General features: G+C 42.7%; 2 long non-coding RNA genes across 2 annotated transcripts in view; both read right to left on the bottom strand.

Annotated features, from left to right (window-relative positions):
• Window positions 1–256: 256 nt before the first annotated feature.
• On the bottom strand, window positions 257–2,020 carry LOC123502475. The gene is made up of 2 exons (XR_006674123.1): window positions 1,808–2,020; window positions 257–728 (listed from the first exon to the last, which is right to left on the bottom strand). It is a non-coding gene; the product is annotated as an uncharacterized LOC123502475 (long non-coding RNA).
• Window positions 2,021–5,333: 3,313 nt separating this feature from the next.
• The window catches only part of LOC123502478, a 12,212-nt gene continuing 9,308 nt past the window's right edge, over window positions 5,334–8,237 (bottom strand). The window contains exons 2-3 of the long non-coding RNA XR_006674127.1: window positions 6,243–6,355; window positions 5,334–5,365 (exon numbers count right to left, since the gene is read on the bottom strand). This is a non-coding gene — a long non-coding RNA (uncharacterized LOC123502478). The remainder of the gene's footprint in view (window positions 5,366–6,242; window positions 6,356–8,237) is intronic.

The raw sequence follows: 8,237 nt of genomic DNA, 5'->3' as shown, positions 1-8,237 counted from the left end.
AATTTAGCCATTTTTTTTCACCCCCACATTTTAATATTTTCACATTAGCTCATCTCCATTTTCTTGTATTGCTATGATAAAAAAAAAAGTACGAAATTAGTTAGAGTGTTTTTTATTTCTGGCCTGTTATTGTTTAGTGTGAGTGTGGGAGGTTGATGGAGGCAATATTGGTGTGTCAGACAGTGACCTAAGCCAGCCTGAGGCGACTACTGACTAGTCAGCCACAAATATTCCCAGGAAAGGAAATTCTCCAAAATAAAGATTTCTTCACAATTTATTATTCAATCATGACAACAGCTCCAGGTACAGTGACACCACCATAAGGAGGTGGTGGTGGTGGTGGCGGCGGCGGCAGGCGTTGAATGGCAGGAGGTCTGAGATGAATCTTTCACTGGACGGAGCCGGTGGTAGTGGTGGTGTAGCAGGTGTCAGGTGGCAGGGGGGTGGGTGGCCGGAGTTGGTAGGGTGATGGGGAGAGGGTCAGTGAACGCGCCGTCATCCACTCAACAAAACTATTCTCCCTTAGCGGCAGCAGCAGCAGCAGCGGCGGGAGCGGGGACGGGGGCGGCGACCATCACAGTGCGCGATGCAAGGCAGAGTCCTTCCCTGATCTTGAAACGGTGGCGGAGGCAGAGGGGTTAGTAGTGGGCGTTGTCAGTGAAGACAGTGCAAGGTACACAAGGCTCATTACCATTACCGCTGTGGAGTCGCCTTTGGATCGTCAACTCCTGTAATGGACAAAAATGAACAAAAAAAATGAACTTGTTCACTAATTATCCCTACAGCTAACACGCAACATTACCTAAACACTCCTTCACTGCCTCAATCAGCCTTTCACTCTTCATTCTACGTATTCTTGATACTACCACCACCCACCCCACCACCACCACAAATCGAACATGAACATTAGTATCCGAGTTTACCAATTACCTACATCACTCGTGAATCTCTTAAACATCTACGCCCGCTTACCACTTTAAGAACTAATTTCAAGAATATATACCCAAACTTATCGTTATACTACCACATCTCGCTTCTAAATCACGTACCTTGAAACACCAGCTCCGTTACGTTAAGAAACCCTGTCCACTCATTCTTTTCGCAGAGGTAGCCATTGTATAACTAGGGAACCAAAACGACTCATCCGAAATATTTTAGCCTCAAATAAAACTTACTTAAGGAGTTCTATAGTAACGCGACACGTTTAATCTCTTGCACCAAGACGCTTTTTCATGTTCCTTTCGTTAGTACTTGATCTTATACAACTTCAGAAATTTACGCGAGGAATTAAAATAGTGAAGACACAGGCCATTAACCTTGTGACATCTATACACGCTTTGTAACAATAGAATCATCTAATCGTACACACGTCTCAAGGTGAAAATGCGTCACAGTACTGAAGAGGATAACTAATTCTTCCTTCCTACACAACTACAATGACCACGAAAACACTTCACTTGCCACCGTCATTACCCAAATCTATTCTGAACCCCGTTACTCTAACCGCACTAGTAAATGAATGACCACAAGTAAATTTAACACTCATACGTAGCGATGGTTCCGGATACATCCTACATAGACACGCAGACACCGTATAGTTAACCTTCCATTAGACACAGGATACGTAGCGATGGTTCCCGATACATAAACACGCAGACAGACACCGTATAGTTAACCTTCCATTAGACACAGTGCACATCCTACACATCATGTTATCCTTTATCAATCAAAATTCCTAACAACCCTCTATTGACTGACTAACAACTTCCTATCACAGCAAGTCAACGCACACTATTTATTTACATACACTACCAATCTCTCCGCTGTGCTATGCTGTGCTGTGCTGTGCTGTAGATCAAGCTTCCCGTTGCTATTACCGCCGATACTGCACGTCACGCCCAACACCAAGACACACACGGCCACTGGGCTGCGTAGACTCGAGGGGTCGGTGGTGGCGTGGAGACTGGAGGGATGTAGCGGACGTGGTGTCTGAAGTACTACAGTAACTGCTCTCCGAGCTACTAACCTTGCTTCGTTCTCGTCTACCCTCCCCCACAAAAAAAAAAAAACCCTGCCGATAAGGAAAGAGCATTTGAGGCCAAACGAACATTATGAAACGCTGCCGGTGAACCGAACCACTGGTCCACCACCCGGATATAAACTAGCCACGCTCTTTAACGCCTTCCAAACCAACCGTTATTACACAAACTCAATTGCATATGTTTGTTTTATCAATCATTCTTATCTTCCGTGTAGTATTTAGAATAATACAGGATTTTTTTTATCATTTTGTTGCAACATTTTGAAGCTTCCTTCGTTGTAAATTATTATGATAGATAATAATTCTCTCTCTCTCTCTCTCTCTCTCTCTCTCTCTCTCTCTCTCTCCAACACAAGTGAACCTGTAAATCAACGAATAAAGATAAAAAAAAAACGTATCATTAACGGGAAATTATTTATAATAGGTAATAATAATTCTCTCTCTCTCTCTCTCTCTCTCTCTCTCTCTCTCTCTCTCTCTCTCTCTCTCTCTCCAAGTGAACCATGCCTGCAAATCAACTAATCAATATTAAAAAAATGAAGAGTAAAAACGTATCATGAACGGATCACTTTTCTAAGGAAGCTTGAGTTGAATTGAGTTGTAATGATGGAAATGCAACAACTTAGAAGAAATGACTGAGACGGAGGGAGGTGGAGAAGGAATTAGGAGGCAAACTAGTGGTGGCTCACACGAGTGAATGGATAGCTAACCCTTTCAGTACCGTGACACATTACGATATCCATGCTATATGCTTACTACTGGGTGATTTTATACAGCTTCACAAACTTATATAAGGATTAATATAGTGAAGACTATGGCCATTAACGAGAGTGGTGATGAAGTTGGTGCAATTATTAGCCAGTCAGGCAGTTATGCAGGACTGATGAGCCATTGAGCTACCTCTCTAATGAACCCCTTCAGTACTGGGACACATTTTTACCTTGAGATTTGTGCACGGTTAGACCATCTTTTTTTTTTTTTTTTTTTACATTATCAAGGATCTTTGGAGGTACCAGGTTAATGACCTGCAAGGGTGGGGCTGGTGAACTCTGCTTCTTTGAATAATTACACCGCCAGTAATAGGTGTTTGTAGTGATGATGATAATGATATGATGATGATGATGATGATGGTGATGATGGTGATAATATAGTAGTAGTAGTAGTAGTAGTAGTAAAATAATATTAAATAAATGAATAAATAAATGAATAAAATGTAGTGATAGTAGTAGTAGTAGTAGTAGTAGTAGTAGTAGTAGTAGTAGTAGTAGTAGTACAATAATAATAATAATAATAATAATAATAATAATAATAATAATAATAATAATAATAATAATAATAATAATAACAATAGTAATAACAATAACAACCACTAACAATAACAATCACTAATGCCACAACAATCAGGCGATGAGAATAAAGGTGAGGACAGTCAGTTAGAAAAGAAAAATTGGTAAGAGGAACAGCCAGCCTATCTAAGACAATATAATGTATGTGAAGGTTTCCTATACTGCTGACTTGGAGGAGTTACCAGCGGGGAGGGAGGGACAAAAACTGGCGGAGAATACTGAAAACGCCATATTTCATAGGAGTGTTCATATTGTTCTAATGTAATGATGTGTGAAGGTTCCAATTTAGATTAGTAGAAGTAAATGACAGAGCTAGGATGTTCAGTGTAGTGTCTATAGAAGCGAGGGAACAGTTGAGTGTCATTGAAGAAGACGAGATAATTGTTGGTAAGGTTGTGTGTGTGTGTGTGTGTGTGTGTGTGTGTGTGTGTGTGTGTGTGTGTGTGTGTGTGTGTGTGTGTCCAGTTGATAGATGGACCAGTCAGCTTGTTAAGGCACTCGACAATATTAACCTGAAAAAAAGAGAGTACAGTGTGTGTGTGTGTGTGTGTGTGTGTGTGTGTGTGTGTGTGTGTGTGTGTGTGAATGATTGTCCATGCATGTGTGTGTGAGTGAATGTTCACTGTTTGATCTGCTGCAGTCTCTGACGAGACAGCCAGACGTTACCCTACGGAGCGAGCTCAGAGCTCATTATTTCCGATCTTGGGATAGGCCTGAGACCAGGCACATATCACACACCGGGACAACAAGGTCACAACTCCTCGATTTACATCCCGTACCTACTCACTGCTAGGTGAACAGGGGCTACACGTGAAAGGAGACACACCCAAATATCTCCACCCGGCCGAGAAATCCAACCCCCGGTCCTCTGGCTTGTGAAGCCAGCGCTCTAACCACTGAGCTACCGGGCGTGTGTCCGTGTGTGTGTGTGTGTGTGTGTGTGTGTGTGTGTGTGTGCGAGTGATTATCTGTGAGCATGTGATATGTGAGTGAATATGTGTGCGTGCGTGCGTGCGTGATGACCAGCGTGCGTCCAGCGAGCGCCTACATTATAACTACGCCTTACCGTACACCAACACCACCACCACCCCCATCCCCACCAGTGTCAGGAGCGAGTCGTCAACAGGCGGGGCACCTCCACAAATTTTAAACACAAACTTTTTCCTTAAAACGTGCAAAGGACGAGTGAGGAAGCAAGTGAATTGTGTTTTATGCGTGTAAGGACGAGTTCCTGTGCGTGCCATCACGTAACTCACGCCTCGGAAAGTAGTAGTAGTAGTAGTAGTAGTAGTAGTAGTAGTAGTAGTAGTAGTAGTAGTATGCAGCACGTGAAATTGTAATTATTCTAATAACAATAGGTAATTCAAGCACTGTTCTTACCTTGAAGCACGACAGCCGAGTTCCCAATAAATTTCAAGACAGGAAACAGTTTTCGTATCCCTGACATGTCTAATACCTGAACGCATTGTCAGACAAGACAATGTACGCGGGAACAAGACGTGATGGACTCTCGTCCTTATGGACAGCTCTGATATAACCTGTGTGTGTGTGTGTGTGTGTGTGTGTGTGTGTGTGTGAGAGAGAGAGAGAGAGAGAGAGAGAGAGAGAGAGAGAGAGAGATTGGATTAAATTTATTTTTAATTCTACAATGGAGAGATATGAAAGAGAAGGGAGAAAGGAAGGAAGGAATGAGAGAGAGAGAGAGAGAGAGAGAGAGAGAGAGAGAGAGAGAGAGAGAGAGAGAGAGAGAGAGAGAGAGAACTTAAACAATATTTCATCACACTCACACCACCCCACCAAGACCATCACCAGCACCACTACTACTACTACTACTACTACTACTACTACTACTACTACCAGCACCACCACCACCATCACCACCATTGAGGATGAAAAAAGATACCATTATTAATTTCAACCTTCATGTTTTATTTATTTATTCATTTGTCCTACAACTCTAAAATCAACATCATCATCACTGAAAATAATAATAATAATAACAATAATAATAATAATAATAATAATAATAATAATAATAATAATAATAATTAAATGCACTATATATATGTGCGTGTGTGTGTGTATTTTCTAATTAATTGAATGACATTAGGAAGGGTGTATGGAGGGCAGTCCCAAATGCCTTCAAAACATACACAAACTGTCTTACAATGTTCTCAAAACATGCCAAACTGTGTTAAAATGCCTTTAAAACATGTCAAACTGTCTTAAAATGTTCTCAAAACCTACCAAATTGTGTTGAAATACCTTTAAAACATGTCAAACCGTCTTAAAATGTCTCAAAACATGCTAAACTGTGTTAAAATGCCTTTAAAACATGTCAAACTGTCTTAAAATGTTCTCAAAACATACCAAATTGTGTTGAAATATCTTTAAAACATGTCGAACTGTCTTAAAATATTCTCAAAACATGCCAAATTTTGTTAAAATGCCTTTAAAACATGTCAAACTGACTTAAATATCTTAAAACAAGCCAAACAGTTCAAATGCCTTTAAAACATGTCAAACTGTCTTAAAATGTCCTCAAAACACGCCAAACTGTGTTGAAATGCCTTTAAAACATATCAAACTGTCTTAAAATGTTCTCGAAACATGCCAAACTGTGTTGAAATGACTTTAAAACATGCCAAACTGTCTAAAAATGTTCTCAAAACACCCAAAACTCTGTTGAAATGCCTTTAAAACATGTCAAACTGTCTGAAAATGTCCTCAAAGCAAGCCAAACTGTGTTAAAATTGAACACTAAGGAACAAACTGTCTACAACTGTGAAGCTATCAAAAGCTGTCCAATTGTAGAAGGAAAATAAGGACCAATAATGATGTAATGAAGCACACACCTCAATGACTGGCTGGCTGGCTGGCTGGCTGGCTGGGTGTGTGGCTGACTGACATCTCTGCAGTGATCCTCTTCCTTGCTTTACTTGTCTTTCTGGCAGTGTATTTGTGCAATCTGGAAGAGAAGCATTGACATTATAACAGTGAGCAAGTTGGTAATGCTTACAGGAAAAGACCGTTCCATTCCACTTACACACACACACACACACACACACACACACACACACACACACACACACACACACACACACACACACACACACACCTGTCTTCTAAACCTTTTTGCTCTCTCACTACCACTGCTTTCCAAAAAATGTAATTATTTTTTTTTCTTTCTCTCTCTCTCTCTCTCTCTCTCTCTCTCTCTCTCTCTCTCTCTCTCTCTCTCTCTCTCTCTCTCTCTCTCTCTCTCCCAGTCACATATCAGTCACCCACAGCCTCTCCCAGTCACATATCAGTCACCCACAGCCTCTCCCAGTCACATATCAGTCACCCACAGCCTCTCCCAGTCACATATCAGTCACCCACAGCCTCTCCCAGTCACATATCAGTCACCCACAGCCTCTCCCAGTCACATATCAGTCACCCACAGCCTCTCCCAGTCACATATCAGTCATCTGCAGCCTCTCACAGTCACATATCAGTCACCTGCAGCCTCTCCCAGTCACCTATCAATCACCCACAGCCTCTCCCTGTCACATATCAGTCACCTGCAGCCTCTCACAGTCACCTATCAGTCACCTGCAGCCTCTCCCAGTCATCTATCAGTCACCTGCAGCCTTTCCCAGTCACATATCAGTCACCCGCAGCCTCTCCCAGTCACATATCAGTCACCTGCAGCCTCTCCCAGTCACCCACAGCCTCTCCCAGTCACACACAGACTCTGCCAGTCACCCGCAGCCTCTCCTGGTCATCCACAGCGTCTCCAAGTCACATATCAGTCACCCATAGCCTCCCAGTCACTCGCAGCCTCTCCCAGTCACTCGCAACCTCTTCCAGTCACCCACACTCTCCCAGTCACCTATCAGTCACCCGCAACCTCTCCCAGTCACATATCAGTTACCCGCAACCTCTCCCAGTCACATATCAGTCACCCACAGCCTCCCAGTCACCCGCAACCTCTTCCAGTCACCCACAGTCTCTTCCAGTCACCTATCAGTCACTCACAGTCTCTCCCAGTCACCTATCAGTCACCCACAGTCTCTCCCAGTCACCTATCAGTCACCCGCAACCTCTCCCAGTCACATATCAGTCACCCGCAACTTCTCGCAGTCACATATCAGTCACCCGCAACCTCTCCCAGTCACATATCAGTCACCCACAGCCTCTCCCAGTCACCTATCAGTCACCTGCAACCTCTCCCAGTCACATATCAGTCACTCACAGCCTCCCCAGTCACCTATAAGTCACCCACAACCTCTTCCAGTCACATATCAGTCCTCTCCTAGTCTCACACAGCCTCTTCAGTCAGGCTTGCCACCCAAGCTAACACTATCATTAACCCCTTCAGTTCCGTGATGCATTTCCATATTAATTTTGGTGACTATTTGGCAACTTTATACAGCTTCACAAACTTATGTGAGGGTTAAAATAGTGAAGACTGTGGCCATTAAACTTCTCACCTCCATAAACCCTTCCTAATGTTAATAAAGCCCTCTCTAATCACACCCAAAACTCAAGGTTAAAATGCGTCCCAGTACTGAAGGGGTTAATAATGTAACAAATGATCAAAATGCCCTCAGAGACACAGAAACTGGACCACAATTAAGCTCCAGCAATCGCCGCACCTTATCTACTCACCATAAACTTTGACAAAGGTAAAGTGAACAACAGTAAACAAAAAGTGATGATCTATAGGCGTGCTAACTATGAGAGATAGAGACTTAACATGCAGCTCGTAGCCATCAACCCCTTCAGTACCAGGACATATTCATTTTGTGTTTGGGGATTTTATGCAGCTTCAGAAAATCATGTGGGGCATTAAAATACTGAGGACT

The sequence above is a fragment of the Portunus trituberculatus genome, chromosome 11 (assembly GCF_017591435.1).
Source record: "Portunus trituberculatus isolate SZX2019 chromosome 11, ASM1759143v1, whole genome shotgun sequence".
NCBI lineage: Eukaryota > Metazoa > Arthropoda > Malacostraca > Decapoda > Portunidae > Portunus > Portunus trituberculatus.
Note: the sequence above shows the minus strand (reverse complement) of the source record. Positions and strands in the feature narration are given on the sequence as shown.